Raw genomic sequence first — 17,705 nt, forward strand, 5'->3', positions numbered from 1 at the left:
TGAGATGTCCTGCCCATTACCCTCTCCGTGTTCCAGGGGGCAGGTTTTATGTCAAATTTGGCTGTCATTGTGTAACTACTTTAGTATTAGCTCTTTGTTGTCCCAACGAGCTATTCATTGTAGTCTTTAAAAAGTGTTTTTTGTTACTGATTTTCTTTGAGCGTTGTGACTTGGCAGATGGTATTTCAGCATAGTTCAAACAGCTATACTAAACACTTACTCAAACCAGACAAAGTACAGTCCCTGGTCCTCCAGCTTTGGGGGTTTGGCACAGGGTTAACCACCATGTACTAGAAAATATTAATTGGTAACGGAAAATGCAACAACGTCAATACTCACAAGTATTGATGGGCCTCACAAGTAAAGATGGGCCTCTAAACTCACCATGAGGGACTTGTATGAATGGCAGTGGTGAAAGCCAACCTGTGGAAGCCACTGACAAGATGATAGAATATAGAGGTATTAATCACTAAAACCAAAACAATAATAGGTTTTTGGAATCTCTGTACAATGGAAACAATCATACAGGCAAACTGGCACAGGTAACATGAGATGGTTCGATACAGACTTCACTTATTGGGCATCAGTGAAAGAAGATGGACAGGATCAGGCAAAATTATAACATCAAACGGAGACACAGTCTTTTAGTCAGGAAGATATATAACTAACATGAAGAAGAAGTTGCCATCATCTTGAGAAAAGTATAAAAAAAACCTGATTGAATGGAAAGTAATTGAAGAGAGACATTATTTAAAGCAACAAATGATCAGCACTCGATCAACAAAGCTGCAAGAGGTTAAAGTAAAGAGAGGCTAATAAAACCTTGAAAAGAATGGTTGTGCTGACCGCTGTGCTTATGCTGAGGAACTCCCACAGGAAGCGGAAAATGCTGCAGCACAAGGTGAACAAGGCCAGCTATACAGAATTACTTAACAGGTCTGTGGAAAACACCATTCCACAATTAACCCACCAATTAAAGACAAGAAAGGCAAAATTATTAAGACAGAATCAGAACAAAATGCATTTTGGGCTGAACTTAAAAAAAGTACTGAATAGAGAATCAACAAAAGTAGATGCAGATATCTCAAAACCAAGTGAAAAAGTGAACTTATAAGAACCGTCAAGTCACAAAAAAATAATACAGCTCAAGGAGAAGATAACTTTAATGCAGAGTAACTCAAGACAGATCCAGAAACCGCAGCCAAATCCTAGAACCACTTTTTATAGCAATTTGGACTGGAAACTGTGTACCAGATGATTGGACAAAAAATCTAAACAAAAAAAGCACACTCAATGATTGCATTAACTGGCGAGGTATTACCCTTCTTTCAATTCCAAGAAAAATCCTTGCCAAGGTGATCATAAACAGGCTGTCTAAAGCTGTTTATAAAACACTTAAAAAGGAACAAGCAGGGTTCAGAAAAGGCAGGAACTGTACGGAACAAATTTTTGTTTCACGTAACATCATTGAACAGAGTGCAGAATGGCAACAGCAACTGTATGTAGACTTCATAGATTTTGAGAAAGCTTTCAACAGCATTCATAGAGACAGCATCTAGTGCATAATGAGGGAATACAGAATACCAAATCATATGGTGCAGCTGATCAAGAGCTTTTACAACAATTACAGCTGCTCTGTGGGAGAAAGTGACATCTGGTTTGAAGTGAAGACTGGAGTATGTCAAGGCTGAGTGATGTCTGCTTTACTATTCCTTGACTGGGTGATGAGACATTCAACAGAAGCAAGGCAAACTGGCATCAGATGGACAATCTTTTCCACCCTTGAAGATTAAGACTTTGACGATTACTTTGTATTACTTTCTCACAACCATCAGCATATGCAAAACAAGACAGATAAATTGAGTCTAGCTGAGATTAGCCAGAAGAAATCAGAAATAACGACACTAAACATTTGAACACAAACTCCCGTTAAAGTCAATAAACACAATCTTCTCTTCAAAGAATCTTTGTGGAAGTAAGAAAGATATCTTAAACAAACTCACCAATCAAAAAGTGTTATAATCAACATAAACAACCTTTGGAAATATTCACAATAGTGTTAAAACCAGACTGAAACTCTACAACAGCTGTGTTCTCTTAGTGCTGTCTATGGAGCAGCATGCTAGTGAATGATAAATCAAGACTAGGCCAAGCTGTCCAGCTTTCCTACTAGGAACCTACGAAGAATACTTCGAATCTTTTTGCCAAACAAGATCTCCAATGAAGACCTGTTGTCCAACATGGTCATGATGATCATGAAGAGACGTTGGCAATGGATAGGACATGCGATAAGAAGCGGTGATGGATCCATCATAAAGACAGCCCTTTATTGGAGACCAGAGGGAAAGAGGAAGAGAGGACGGCCAAAGATAACCTTGCGCCGTACAGTGGAACAAACAACTATACCTGGGGTATGACAGACCTTTTGGCCCATGACAGACAAAACTGGAGAGACTTCGTTGCTGTCCTAGACCGTCGCGGGCAGTAAGTTAGTAGGTAACTTAATTTAAAGAAGTGAAATGCCATTATACTGTGCGTTCCCTTTAAGCAATTGTTGTTTGTGATTCATGGCTGATCATTTCACAAACTGGATCACCATCCAACTGGCCATGGTAGTCAAATCAGTTCGAGTTGAATTAGAAATGTCTCCCTTTCAAAAACGGGAAAAAAAACAGCTTAAACTCCATGAGCTGTGCCACCGAGAGAGTCTTTGCCCCTAAGTCAAGTATCTCAACTAACACACTTTAAACTTGGTGAATTCTTGAGCCCCTTCTAAAGGCAATCTTGGCAGCATAACACATGTGAACAAGCGCAATACGCTTGAGAAAAGCTCTCCTAAACACCCAGCACCTCTGATACAAGCAAATCCTCCCTAAGCCACTAAACTGTATTTAAGCACTGACCATGAGCAGAAGGCAGCATTAGAATCTATCAGAGCCATCGCCATATGATTTGTGGTGACAGGGGAGCTATGAAGAGGGGTGAGTGTGGGGGTGAGTCAACCCCTGATCGGTCTACTTAAACCTCACAGGAAAATGGAAGCCACTTGGATTATGAGCTGCTATAATTGTAAAAGGTGGCAAAGTCCAAGAGCAGTGATTGCACTGGATTAAGACAAGGACAGGGAGAGAAGCAGAGTGAGAGTTCAGGCCTTTTGGATATCTACTAAACCACTGCACCAGTGAACACATCTACACACTACAGGCATTAGTTAATGAGCATGTCCATCTTAAAAACAAAGAAAAAATGCATGTTTTGTTGATTGAAAAAAAAGCTTTCGACTCGACATGCAATGATGGACTGACTGAAAATCTTCAATCAGGCATTGGAGGGAAAATATACAACATCATTAAATCCTTGTACCACTGAAAACAAATGCAGAGGTACAATTTGTGCCGTAAGAGCAGATTTTTCACTCAGGGGTGTGGAGTAAGATAGGGAACTTGAGTCCAACTCTGTTTAACCTATGTATAAATGAGATTGTTAGCATTGTTACTGAAACAGCCTGCAACAGCCGATCTCATGTTAAACAACTCCTATAGGTGAAATGTCTTCTATATGCTGATGATCTGGTGCTGCGGTCACATACTGCTGAAGGCCTACAGCTGCTAAAGAAATACTGTCTAAATTGGGCCCTGACAGTCACTCTGAAAAAAAACCTACACTTTCAGGATAACAGATGGACAATTACTCACTATGATCGTCTTGGCCTAGAAATCAGTGCATCAGGAGGTTTTGTTCTGGCAGCGAATGCACAGAAAGAGAAAGCTGGATGAGCGTTCTATGCCATTTAAGGCAACTTTACACAAACAGATATTCCAGTTACAGTCTGGTGTAAAATCTTTGACAGTGTTATTATGCCTAGCTCTATATGGCTGCGAGGTTTGGGGTCCACAGTGTCTGACAGATTACTGCAGATAGACACCACATAGAATCCCTGCATGCTGAATTCTGTAGAAACATCTGAAGAATTCAGAGAACACCCACTAATGCATGTAGGCCCAAATTACCCCCTAACAATACATATCTATAAATATTCCCTTGAATTGTGGACACACTTTAAGTCAAGTTCCTCTAACACACTACAATATGAAGTACTAAAAACCAAAGAGCTGTGACCTAAAACCAGTCCCATCTGCCATCTGGCTCTGAAACTTAAGACCAGCACTAGTGAATAAACTCAAATCAGAATAAACCAAATCACCAATGAAAGTAAAATGTCATTTAGACAATTCGGGAAAAAAACTAAGTCAACTAAAATGTGAACAGAAATTACAGTCTGGAACATTTTCTCTACACTGCACGCCATCATGTCAATGAAGTACCTTGAAATTGAAAATTAAGAAAGAGAAAGAGAGATAGAGATAGAGAGAGCGAGAGCGAGAGAGAGAGAGAGAGAGAGAGTGTGTGTAATATTATATGATATTACAGAGAGTGGTACATCTCATTTATGATGTTGTGTGTTTTTAATATAAAATAACATTTGGACTAAGACAACAGCATATTTCATTTGACTTGTTTGAGAGTTATGCCACCTTCAGTAATTACCAACAGCAGTGATTGCAGAAATAAACAACAACAATAAGACCATAAAAAGGCGAAATTTCTCGTCTACATGTGCTGCGGCTCTTTTGTCAGAGGGGAGATGACCCCGTGTCTGCTGCTTGTATCAGCGGAGCAGCATTGTGCTCTGGGGGAGATTTAGCTTCTCAAAGCATCTCCCAGCTCCTACTTTCCCCACAAACACCCTGACTGCCATCTCGCCTCTTCTCTCACACAGACAGTAATCTTTTCCTCTTCTCTGAGCTCGCATTGTCAGATCACAGCTAATGTTTGCCTCCTATTCAGTATATATACACACATATCTGTATTTTTGTGTCTGGAAGAATCCATTGTTCCCAAATCATTGTAATATCTATTTAGAGTGGCACAGCAGTCGCTGCTGATGCTCAGAATTCACAGAGCATAAACCAGCCTCAAGACTTAGAAAAGCTGAAAGAGCTTATCCCTATATTCTTAAACTCTCTGCTTTTATTCGGGTCTTAAGCATTAAGGGTAGGATTGTGAAAAGCAATTGTTTGACTGCTGCAGAAAGACAGGGAGTGTGTATACGTGGGTGGGGGAATTTTATTCCATGGCAAAATCCTCTCCCGTTTTTTCTTCTTTCTTTCTTTTCTCGTTCCCTCTGTCTTCATGATTGTTAATATTAACCACGTTTTTAACTCGTTTTGGTGTATGAGACAAAGTAATGGGCTTTTAAGGATACATCTTGTGAAACATTTTCCACTGTATACAAAACTGCTCAGAAATAAGAAAAGGCTATTTTATGGAGCCTGAAAACAAATTTGTTGTGGTTGAGAGAAGAGAAACAAAGTGATTTGGGAGCTAGAAAAATACAAATATAACTGAGTTATCTAACTGTTACCAAACTATAAAGAAAAGCTTTTAATAGAGTTGGGATGATCTATATTTTGACTTTTTCAATACATATATAAATACATTTCCCAGTGTCTTATTTCTTTGTGCTTTTTTGCTATGTCTCAGATCCTTGCTTAGTCTTTCTTAAGTGTTTCACAAACTGCATTTCAAGGGACTTTTTCAAAGCACAATGGAATACACCATAGAGTTAGCTTGCAAAAGTGCCTTTGTTCAACTTCACAGCACAGCATGTGAAAGAGGACATCAGCTCTCTGAAGGGCCTGCTGATTCTGTTTATAACCAGACTGTAGCAGACAATAAAATGTCCTTTGTGTAAGAAAAAGCTCTTATATTTACAGTTTAGAGGGAAACATGTTATTGTACATGTTATTGGGAACTGTTTTATTGGGAATTTCCCCCTTTTTTTGGTGTCAGTCAACACAACCTTTTTCATGTCACCTAGTACGACTTTCAATCTACCCTGGGATCTTGGGATCTTTCATATCTATAAATTTATCAACACAATCTGATCGGAATTCATACTAATTTTAAAAAGTGGCTCATTCGTGTTAATTCCTATTTCCTATGATTTCATTCGTATGTTTTGTTATGATTTGACGTTGACCCTATGACGTTGTGTTTAGAGGCGGGGTTAGGTTAGCTATTTATCCTTGATTCACCATCCTTAGAAACACATGTTTTTAGCAAAATTTGTTAGCAAAGTTTGTCAAAACTGTGATTTTAGGATTTGAGATTTGGTAAGGTGTTGGTTAGCCTCTTCCTAAAATATCTACAACTTCTATTGATATAAGATTATAAATATATTAATGTACACACACACATAGTCGATGCATTTAAAGTCATGCTGAGTGACATGATAAAAGGTTGTGTTGAATGACACCAAAAATTTGGGAAATTCGTGTCCATCAACACGTATCAATAAATTCAAAATGTCGTGCCTATGCCACACACAGGGTTGATAAATACCATTTGCAAAGGACAGTTTTTTCAGGAGGGAACAAGAAGTCTTTTATATTAAACTAATGGCACAGAGTGGCTAACACACATAGACAATAATGGTTTTGGATAAGAGAATACAAAAACTGTGGTAAATCGCAAGTGATTTGTTCTTGACAAATGATTGTTGAGAGCAGATGGTCTCTGCTTATACCTGTAAACATGAAACAAATTGCTCTTAACAGGAGGGAAAACAATTGCATTTGCAATTCTGTGAGCTGCCATTCTTTAGGGTCCATTAACTGACAGAGCAGGACTAAGGTTGGCTAGAAAATGAGAGTATGGTTAATGGGAAGGAGCAGTGTGGATGTTTTAATCAGCTGTGGCTCTTCAACAAGAACGAAAATGGGAGTGCACAGCTTCTCATCAGCGTAGTAGAACAGGCATCCATCTTAAAAGCAGCTGGCTGTGTGTGACAATCACTCTCTTCTTCTAGTCTCTGTCATTAACAAAACACTTACACATATCCCGTCCAAAGTCTGTCATGAAAATCTAGATAGCGCAGTCTGATAAGTCTGAGGCCGTTTCTCAATATGTGCTCTTCAGTGGTGTTGTGTCCTCTTGTTCTCGCTCTACTTAATCAATCACCGTCAAAGTCTGGTTCCAATACTTGAGAACACAAGAACAGATAATGCTTGAAAGTACCAGGATGTGGGAGCATTGAATACCTTAATATCAAGGATGCATTGAACGCAGGCTTCCTTGTCCCGAACCCGCTTGCAGTCATTGCTGCACGTCCATCTGAGTTTGTTCTTCCGTGACTGCCTCGTATACAACTCCGTTCTGTGCGGTCTTGGAATTGAAAAATGGCCTAACTCTACCTGACACAATGACTTTCATATGGTGCAGCTGATTGGTTTGTATATAGCCAATAACCTTGCTCTTTAACATTCAAATACCTGGCTAGTGCATGCCGTAGTAGTGAAGTGCGCTTCAGAAACCCTCCACCTTCTCCAGCTCCACTTGTATAGATCTGCTACGAGGTATCAGGTATCCTAAGGGGGTATTTTATATATGTAACATGTGAAGCAGCAATATTCTTACATGTTCACAGCGGCATGTTGTGGATGTATTGGCAATAGCAAGTTGTGGTACTTCCTCTGTAGCAACAGCAGTGTAGCAAATCTTTTCCGCCAAGATCAAATACATTTACATATACATTTCATATACATTACCATGTCAACTCTCCAAGAGTTGTATTGACAGAACTAAATGCCATAAGCTGTTGCTATTGGACAGTCTGATGATGATGCACACATTGGTTATGACGCAACAGTAACTGCTAGCTGCTTGAGACATTTTAAGTTTGGAAATCTTAAAGTGATAAAAAACTAAACAGTGAATTGAAAATTGTAAAATGAATTAAATAATTTCACATTGTTTTATTAAATGTAAAATACAAATAGAAGTTTTCACAAGTGGTGTCAGATTTTTGGAGACCAATGCATTTGCTATTTTCATATTATTTTAATATCAGGTGTTTTTTCAGGACATATGCTATTGCTTACACTCACACACATACACACAATAGAAAAAATCAAGGTTTTAATCAAGGTCGTATCTGAGAAATGGAATCTTTGCAAATTTCTGGTGTTGGGGTCATCCTAGGTCGTTTTAAAACATACGCCTTTGTTTCTGGACTACAATATATTTGCTGAGGCAGTTCATATGCAATACTTTGCAAGATATTGTAAAACGCTCTCATTTGTCCTTGCCACATTTGTCATTAATCTTTGGCCCTGCTTGCTGAGAGACAGGCCTGATTTGTATGGGGGTATCCCAAGGGAAGCCCAATACATTCTCAAATAATATAATGGCATTATGGCCAGCTGCAGTAAAATGTGTCATATAAATTATACATTACTATAGAACTGAACACCCCACAGATTGATATGACAGCTCTCAATGGTGAAATTTAGACTATGCTATTAAAATTACCCCCTCCCCAAAGACACAAAGTGCTTTATATATACATACAGTGTCGCAGCTTTCAGTAATAGTTTTTCATTAGAGGCTGTATAATGGTAAACAACGAATGACTAAAACCTTCCTTCCACAACAAGCAAAGAAAGACATAAGACCAGCTTAGACTATATTATGTTACATTTGCTTTTTCCACCATCACTCTAACCCTGAGTCTGACCCCTTCTGTATGATTCATTTGAACATGTTTCTTAAAAAAGCAAGGAGTAAACAGTACTTTTAAAACAATAAGTTAGGGTTTATTGAAATAAACATATGCAAATTGTCAATCTTTATTGTGTTAAAATGACTGTCCTTTTATTCATTCTACTCAAGCTGTATTCTTTTATTTAATAATTTGAAAATACTTTTTAATTGTGTATATTTACTGCAAATACCCTTCGGATAATTATGATTACATTTTTCAATATCAAGAAAAGAACTTACACAATTCTAAAGATGTTTAAAATGTTTTTTTATGCTGCTGGGCATTTATGCTGATGGACATTGTTAGTATGCAAAAAAAATAAACTGCACAAATAAGCAGTATTATTATACATACACACATTTTGAAAGGTTGTGCATTATAAAAAAATTCACAATATGTCCCCATTTTTACAGGGTCACATAATTGTATAATAAGGGAACATACTACCCTACATTTTCTTATACCTATGCCTCACTCACACACTGGTAAAAAATTTAAAGTTATTATGAATACTGTTTTGTCCATATATGGTAGAACTTTTTGTTAGGGCTTTTTTTCATTTATCTAAAAAGTAATACTTATCCAATTGACATTAACGTTTGAGGGCATTTCTCCTCTACTATCACGAGCAGTATACACAAAAAGGAAAACATGTAGAGTGGCATAGATAAGACCCAATACCCAACGGAGCAAAGAAAAAAACAAGGTGAACAGGGTACAACAAGTATTAAGCCAAATTTGAGACCGCTGGAAAGCTGAGAGAGGCAAAGCCTTGAGACTTTGTTGGCAGAGATGAATTAGAGCACTGGAAATAGCCTTTTCCACCTTCCACTGATACTGACACACACGCAACCAAGTGTGCACACTCTCATCTATCTATCTTTCTTCTCATTCCAAACATCCAGAAAGAAACAGAGGGCATTGTATGGATGAAAGAAACAGAGGGCATTGTATGGATGAAGAATAGATTGTAGCACATTCAAAATAAGACTTGATTTTCAGTTCTCCTGTTATCCTTCATGTATAATGCAAGCAGAAATAATATACTTGACCCATTTTTGTTTTTCTTTGAGAACTTTGTTAAAACGTTAGTTCTATAATAACTCGCAGAGCTCAGGTATATTAAGTAGAAATGTATTGCCTTTTATGATAAATTGCCAGGGTAGTTGTGGGACACCTCTTTTGCTATGGCAATAGTGGGACACCAATTTTGCATTTCAATATGAGTGGGTGTCAGATTGTTATTTCATTACCTTGCGACACATTCGCTGATGGGTTTCAATTTTCTTTTTTCATGCTCTCTCTCTCTCTCTCTCTCTCTCTCTCTCTCGCTTTGATATCCAGACATGCAGGGACCACATATTAACACATACTATCTTAACAGGAGGGATTAACAGAGAGAAGAAATGAATTAAAAATGGAATAAACAAGGATGACAAGATCTTTCTAAGGCCAATTTTAGGCCATCAATAAAAATCCAGTACATACATGTACTTTTGGATATAAATTTGAATACCTTTTAAAATTTCCAGTACACCTTGAAATCATGTAAAATAATAATGCCACAGACTACTGCTTTTTTGCTTTGCTGAGTATACGGAAAAATGAGGTTTAATTCATTATTTGATAAAAATCTGAATGTCAATGAAACCAAGATATGGTTGACTGTTGCAATATTGTGCCATTCAGCTAGACTCTCTCTCTATCTCTCTCTCTTTCATTCATTTCTTCTAGCTTAACCTCATGACCCAATCTACAGTACAAACTCTGAATTCTTACGCCTTACTTTGAGTGGGAAACGAAGCCAAAGAAAATGTGTCTTTGCAATTAACAAATGACTTTTGCCTTTCTCGCCCCCTGCTTAATCTGTTTGTACCAAATCCAACTAATAATACATTAATAGAGAAAAAGATTATAACGGATGAAATGAGACACTCAATGGAGGCAGTAATTACCCTCTCTGTAGCGCTCAATAGGCGTAGGCTGGATCAAAAAAGGAGGCTGACCTCATACCTAGGAAACCAAGAGAGTCTGCAATACTGTGGCAAAAATGACTCCATCATACAGTTCTTCGTAAAGGAGTTGAATGTAATATTTACACAAGTTTATGAAAAAAGAAAGATTAAACAAATGAGTTTTAGCTGCATTTCACTTCAGGTTATAATGTGGTCTGTACATAAAAAAATAGTTTGCTTTCTTCAAACAAATAATAATTTATCAGTATTTAAGTATTTAAAAAGGAGATGACCCAAAATTATTATTTGTTTGTTTGTTTTGTGTAAAAAAATCCAGAGGTGCTATAACAAATGGTAAAGTGCAGGCGAATAGTCCTAAATAGTATTTTAATTATCCAACAGGTAATCCAGGCACAGGCAAAACAAGACCACATTACAACATACAGATAGCTTAGAGGAGACTAACAAACAGAACAGGCTATATAAAGTCAAACCAAAAATTATTCAGACACCATATATCCTTTTTTGATATGTTTTTACATGGGTGCTGGATACTATTGTTCATTTATGTAAGTAGGGATAACAAAATAAAGTAAACTGTGAAATATTATACCCAGAAAATTGTAATACAGTGGACTACCAGTTTGGACACTTTGACTTCCACTGTAAAACATTATTTGTTGTTTTTTTGTTAATAGTTTCAATGAAAATTAGTTTTAATGGATTTGAATTGAGTCCATTTTTTAAGTTGAATTACCAAAAAATTTGAGACAACCAGGTAATGTTGTGTTGACAGATGGAGTTTGAACTTGAGAACCTATCCTTCGGTCCGACGTTCGGTCTAGATTATTGCGTAATGTGAGGCATTCACAGATCAAAATTTACACATCCCGATCTGATCCGAGAACAATCGGGTTGCCGCAATCATATTTAACATGTATTATATTTAGGATTTAAATTGGGGTGATGACGATGGTACTTTTACAACAACCAATGAGAGACAAGTGGAGTGCAGTGCGTTGAAATGTGGCAACAGAACAAAAACCTCTATAATGTTTCTGTAGTGGTGTAGGGGGGCAAGATCGTGAGTCGAGGCGGTGAGTGATTGTCAATGAGCGTCAGCTGTGCGCGCACCGGTCTCGTATCATGGAGGAGATCGGGAGCATTAGAGAACGAGCGACCGGACCGTCGATGAGAGAGAACCAGGATTTTAGCTGTGGTTTGTTTGTGTCACCGGCAGTAATCTGTGAGGGGCTGCCGGCTGTCTATGTGTTATTATTTTATTAAACCTATTGAATGTTTGCCGGTTCCCGTCTCCTTCCTTCCTTTTTATGGAACCTTATCCTTATATTTTATTGAAACCTGTCGCTCCTGGTGCTCCCGTCTCGTTCTCTCGTCTCATCGCTACATGCCCCCAGGTGAGGCGGACACCAAGACTGGCTCCCCGGGGGGGAGAGAAGGTACAGTCTCGGTGGTACCCCCTGGCCTGTAAGGGGCGATGGGGGTACGTGGTCAGGAAGATGTGGCGAGAGCCGTGAAGTGGGCCGATGGCGTGATTGATAGTTTGAATCAGCTATGTGCACACCGGTCACGCATCTCATGGAGGAGATTGGGAGCAAAAGAGGACGAGCGACGGGACTGTTTACGAGAGAGGACCGGGCCCGAACATGTTTATGTCTTTTACGTTTGTATGTATGTTCTTTTGGCCGGCAGTCGACCGTGAGGTGGTTGCCGGCATTTTACTTCAGTGGTTTTGTTGTAGTTTGTTTTGTTAAGGTAGTTTGTTTCTGTAAGATGCTACATAGTAAAGTATATTTGTGGTTTTGCTGTGAAAATGCAGTGTTCTAATATGTCTAACTTAAAGTGGCGTTTCACGCACACGCGTCTTCGATGTAGACTTAAAGTATATTAAAACCATACTCAAGTTAAAGACGCTTTTTAGTGTCTGTGTAGCATGTGACTGACCTGTAATTTTCTTGATAAGTATTGCAAATGAGCACATCACAATATGAAATACACATCACAGTAATGTTGTAACAGTTCTATGCTGAATTTACTGTTACTGTAGATATTTTCCTAAACACTAGGGGGCAACGATCTTAAGAGGGTGAGAACTCTAATATAAGCAGAGAGTAAGAGAGATTTGAGACGGAAGGCAGGATGTTTGAGTGATGGCACACCATTTATATCCTTTGTTAAGGCCAGAGATGGAAAAGGTTATGTTTCTACTGAATCCCTGAGCCTTATGTGATCAAATATATGTTATATGAGGTCTTGAGTCAAGTTGCTCTATTAGACTGTGTACGATTAATTCAACCGCATAATGCATGTGGGAAGTGCCATTAGATTATATACCGATCGCCCATGGATTATCTCTTGACTACTTCATCGAGCCGATCGCGGGTATTGGAACACTCGGGACAAAGTGTTGGCAACGGCCAAACAACATTGGAACACTCGGGACAAAGTGTTGGCAACGGCCAAACAACCTTGGAAACATAGGTTTTTGTGAAACGTATTGCAAGGACTGGTTTCTAATAACTGATTTGTACATATCACGGAGAGGGGGTAAAGTGGTTGTTTTATGTGGGGAGTTTAATTGTTTGTATACACTATGATACTTTAATACATTAAGAATCAAAACTCCTCAATAGATTGTATCCCATATCCTTTTTGTGTCTTTCGTTAATCAAAAGTTGAGAGAGTGTGTTACACAAAATGGCTCCCGAACAGGGACAATCCCAATTATATAACGTAACAGCAGTGTGTACTTACTTGAGAGATTTATTTGTATGATAAAGGTTGGTTGAAAGGATTTATACCTCTGTCAGTCAATTCATTGTATGAATACTCATACTCTGATGTTCAAAGTTCCTCATAACTTTTCAAAATGGCGAGTGATTCTGCTGAGACTGAGAGTGAGTATTTCATATAGACTAATTATGATTCAGATGCATTTAGAGGGCATCGGGAACCAGTCTGTGATCTGACCCAATCATTAAGTAGTCTTTATCTGGAAACTGAGAATGCCAGAGAACGACGAGGTGAAGGAAGCAGAAGATAGAGATTTGCTACCGCTTCCACCACCTCCGGAAGCTGTGGCTGAAGATGAAAGTCTTATCTCCCTAGTGTTGGCTTGCAGAGTTAAATATTTGGAAACTAGACTGAGTGAGGTAGAAAGGAACCTCAGTGCCCGGTGTGATAAGTTGGAAACTCACATCCTGGACAATTTGAACATTAATCAACACCAGATAAGTGCTTTAGAAGTTCAAGTCAAGGCCTATGAAAGGTCTTTGAACCAACGGGATGAAAAAAGTGTTACCGAGATTAAGAATGAATGTCAAAGAATAAAACAGGTTTTGGAGAAAAGTATTCAGGATTTAGGTAGAGCAGTAATGGATTGCCTCAAACAGAGGTCCACCTGCCAGACATTCAACTCCACTTACGGAAGGCTACTCTCGCTCTATTCAGTTCAAAACGCCTATAAAACTTGACTTTCCAAATTTCAGCAGTTTGGATGGGGAAGATCCCATTGCCTATTTGGAGAAGTGTGAAGAATATCTTGCTATTCAACCTTTAAGTAATTCTGAGATATTGTCTATGTTACCATCTGTGCTTATCCATACAGCCAAGGATTGGTGGTTAGCAGAGAGGACACGCGTCAAATCGTGGATACAATTTAAAACAGTCTTTCTACAATCATTCTTACCTGAAGACCATGAGCTGGAAATAGAGAGAAGGATTAGAGAAAAAAGCAAGAAGTGGGGGAGGACATTCGTTCTTTTGTGTACCAATATAGAGCCATATGTCTGAGGTTGAAGCCCGCCATGACAGAGCGCAAGATCCTACAATTTATGTTGAGGAACTGCAATCCGCGTATTGCCAGCAGTCTGAGAGGAACTGTGTCCACGATAGAAGAATTAGTACGCATAGGCACGCTAGTGGAACGTGATCTGAATGAAGAAAGAGTTTTTTGGAGGCAAAGACAAGCAGAGCAAGCAACATTTCATGGTGGAGGAAAGCCAGGCCGAGGATGTCCCAACAGCCATAACGTTGCTGTATATACAGAGGTTTACCAACCCCCCATGACAACTTTGATGTTACCGTTGAGTATTTGTAATCGTCATCTGGAAGCAATTATTGAAACCGGAAGCTCTTATTCCTTGATCCAAGAGTCTCTCTGGGATCAGATCAAGCAGGAAAGGGAGACTTTGCAGTCCAGCAAGGGGCAGACATTTTCACTTGCCAACGGTCATATACAGCATGCAATAGGAAAAGCTTCTCTACAATGTACAGTACACAACCAGGTGCATCCGTTCAGAGTATTTGTGAGGAGAAATCAGGATTTGACTTTTCCTCTCATTTTTGGACTTGAGTTTGTCTGTTTCTGGAATGAATTTAGATTTTTCTGCCGCTTTCTATGTACTTCCTGGAGAAGAGGAGTTACATCCATTTAGGGCTCCTACCAACTTTAAACATGCTGATGGATGGTCTTCCGCTACTAGACTGCACATAGCGCTTCCCTCAGTGCCGATGAAAGGATAAAAGGACTGGTAGCTGCAGCTGAGTCAAAAACGACTGTAAGAACAACTGTTGTTTGAATGGACAACAGTGTGTACAGATTCGCTGGGATGTACATCCAACCTTACCCATCGGATTAATACTAAGGATGAAATACCGGTAAGGAGAAAAGCATATCTTACAATTATCCATAAACAAAAGTTTATAGATGATGAAATTGCTACAATGCTGGAAAAAGGAATAATCAGACCGTCTACCTCTCCCTGGGCTGCACCGGTAGTGTTGGTACCAAAGAAAGATGGTAGTATGCGCTTTTGTGTTGACTATAGAGCTTTGAACACCAAGACCCCCTTTGATGGCTTTCCAATGCCGCAAATGCATGATATCCATACTTCTCTTCACGGAGCTACAGTTTTTAGTACAATGGATTTGAGGAGTGGCTACTGGCAGGTACGCATGGAAGAAGCCAGCATCTCTGAGACTGCGTTTGTTATTAAAACTGCTCAATATGAGTTATTTCGTCTTCCTTTGGGCAAAAAAAATGCTGCAGTAACTTTCCAAAGACTGATGAATTCCATCTTGCTTAAGTTCATTGTCAAGTTTTGCTTTGTCTATATTAACATTATTGTAGTATATTCTCCCAATGTCCTGGAGCATTACAGACATCTCCATTAGTTATTTGCTAAATTGAAGGTTGCAGGATTGAAATTGAACCTGAAGAAGTGTAACCTGCTTTAAAAATCCCTTTCTTTTCTTGGACATATCTTCTCAGAGGGGGTAGTGAGGACAGAACCCGCCAAGGGAGTGAAGACAGTTCAGCGGTTTCTTGGGCTAGCAGGTTGGTAACACCGCTTTATTCCCCCTTTCTCCGAACATGCAGCCCCTCTCTATGCTCTAAAGGAAATGAGGCTAGACGGGAGTGGACCACAGAGTGCCAGCAAGCCTTTGAGACCTTGAAAGAAGCTCTTCAGAAAGCTAGTAACATCAGCCTCGGAGCGGTCCTTACTCAAGACACAGAGCAGGGAGAAAATGTTGTAGCCTATGCTTCAAGACTTCTGAATGGTGCTGAAAAGGCATACTCTAGAGCAGAGAAAGAATGCTGGACAGTTGTGTGGAATGTAGAGTAATGGCGTGAATCCCAAGAAGGTCGTCGTTTTGATGTACTCATGGATCATTCTGCTCTTACTCAGGTTTTCAATCAACCCCGACCTTCCTCTTGTCTCACGAGATGGGCAATTAGGTTACAAAGCTTTAAGTTTGTAGTGAATTATAGGAACGGTCATTGTAACCTAGTTTCAGATACATTGTCACGGTGGTTGGAGGAAGTGATCCAAGGATCCATAGCTCTTTCGCAAGCAAACAGTGCACCGTATGATTTGCCCGTGAGCTGGGAGGATATCGGTCAAGAACAGATGGAAGATGTTACTCTCCAACCTTTGTTGGATGACGTAAAAAATGATAACGCAAGATCTCACCGTGTGCATTATGTTAACCATGATGGTCATCTCTTCCGCAGTATCATTGACAAGAATGGGGGGGAGAATTTACAAGTTGTCATGCCAACAAAACTCTGTGAACATTGTCTGCAGTATGTACATGCCAGTCCATTGAGTGGGCATCTTGGGTGTATGAAGACATTACGCAGGTTACTAGAGGTGGCCTATTGGCCTGAGATCCGAAGAGATGTCTGGAAGATGTGTAAGGAATGCCTTATATGCCAACAATATAAACCCTGCATCTCTAAACTGGTAAGGGGTCTTCTGTCCACTCCAGTGGTCAAACCAGGATATATGCTGGGGGTTGACTTGATGGGACCATTCCCCTAAAAGCACTCGTATGAATGAGTACCTACTGGTGGTAGTGGACTATTGCAGCAAGTGGGTTGAAATGTTCGTGATGAGATCTGCAAAGACCCCACTAATAGCTAATATATTAAAGACATCTTCAAAAGTTATCAGAGGGCCCCAGTTCACTTCTCAATTGCTGAATGAGACCTGTAAACAGTGGGGAGTGATACAGAAACGAAACACTGCCTACCATCCCCAGACAAATCTTATCCGAACATGTCAATAGAGAGCTCAAGACGATGATAGCCTCTTATGTCCAAGATAATCACTGACAATGGGACCAGTGGGTTGCTGAGTTTCGCTACGCCATCAATTCCGCATGGCAGGAGAGTACAGATCATAGTCCAGAAGAGATCGCGTTAAGGCGGAAGTTGAAAGGTCCATTTGAACGGTTGGTACATAAGCAACGACAGGCTCGATATTACGATCTCCGAAGAAGATCAGTACAATACCAACCTGGAGATTTAGTCTGGAAACTCACTCACCCACTGTCTCGTGCAGGTGATGCTTTTATGGCGAAGTTGGCACCTAAATGGCAATGTCATGCTGAAATAGTGTCACAGGTAAACAATGTTAACACTAAGGTAAACATGCTGGAAAATCCAGATGGCATTGACACATATCATGTTGAAAAGTTGAAACCCTTCTTTGGGGCTGTCCAGCCTTTTCATAAATGGGAGTTCTATGTTGAATTTACTGTTACTGTAGTTAATTTCCTAAACACTAGGGGGCAATAATCTCAGGTAGGAGGGTGAGAACTCTAATATAAACAAAGAG

Source organism: Triplophysa dalaica, chromosome 6 (assembly GCF_015846415.1).
Source record: "Triplophysa dalaica isolate WHDGS20190420 chromosome 6, ASM1584641v1, whole genome shotgun sequence".
Lineage (NCBI taxonomy): Eukaryota > Metazoa > Chordata > Actinopteri > Cypriniformes > Nemacheilidae > Triplophysa > Triplophysa dalaica.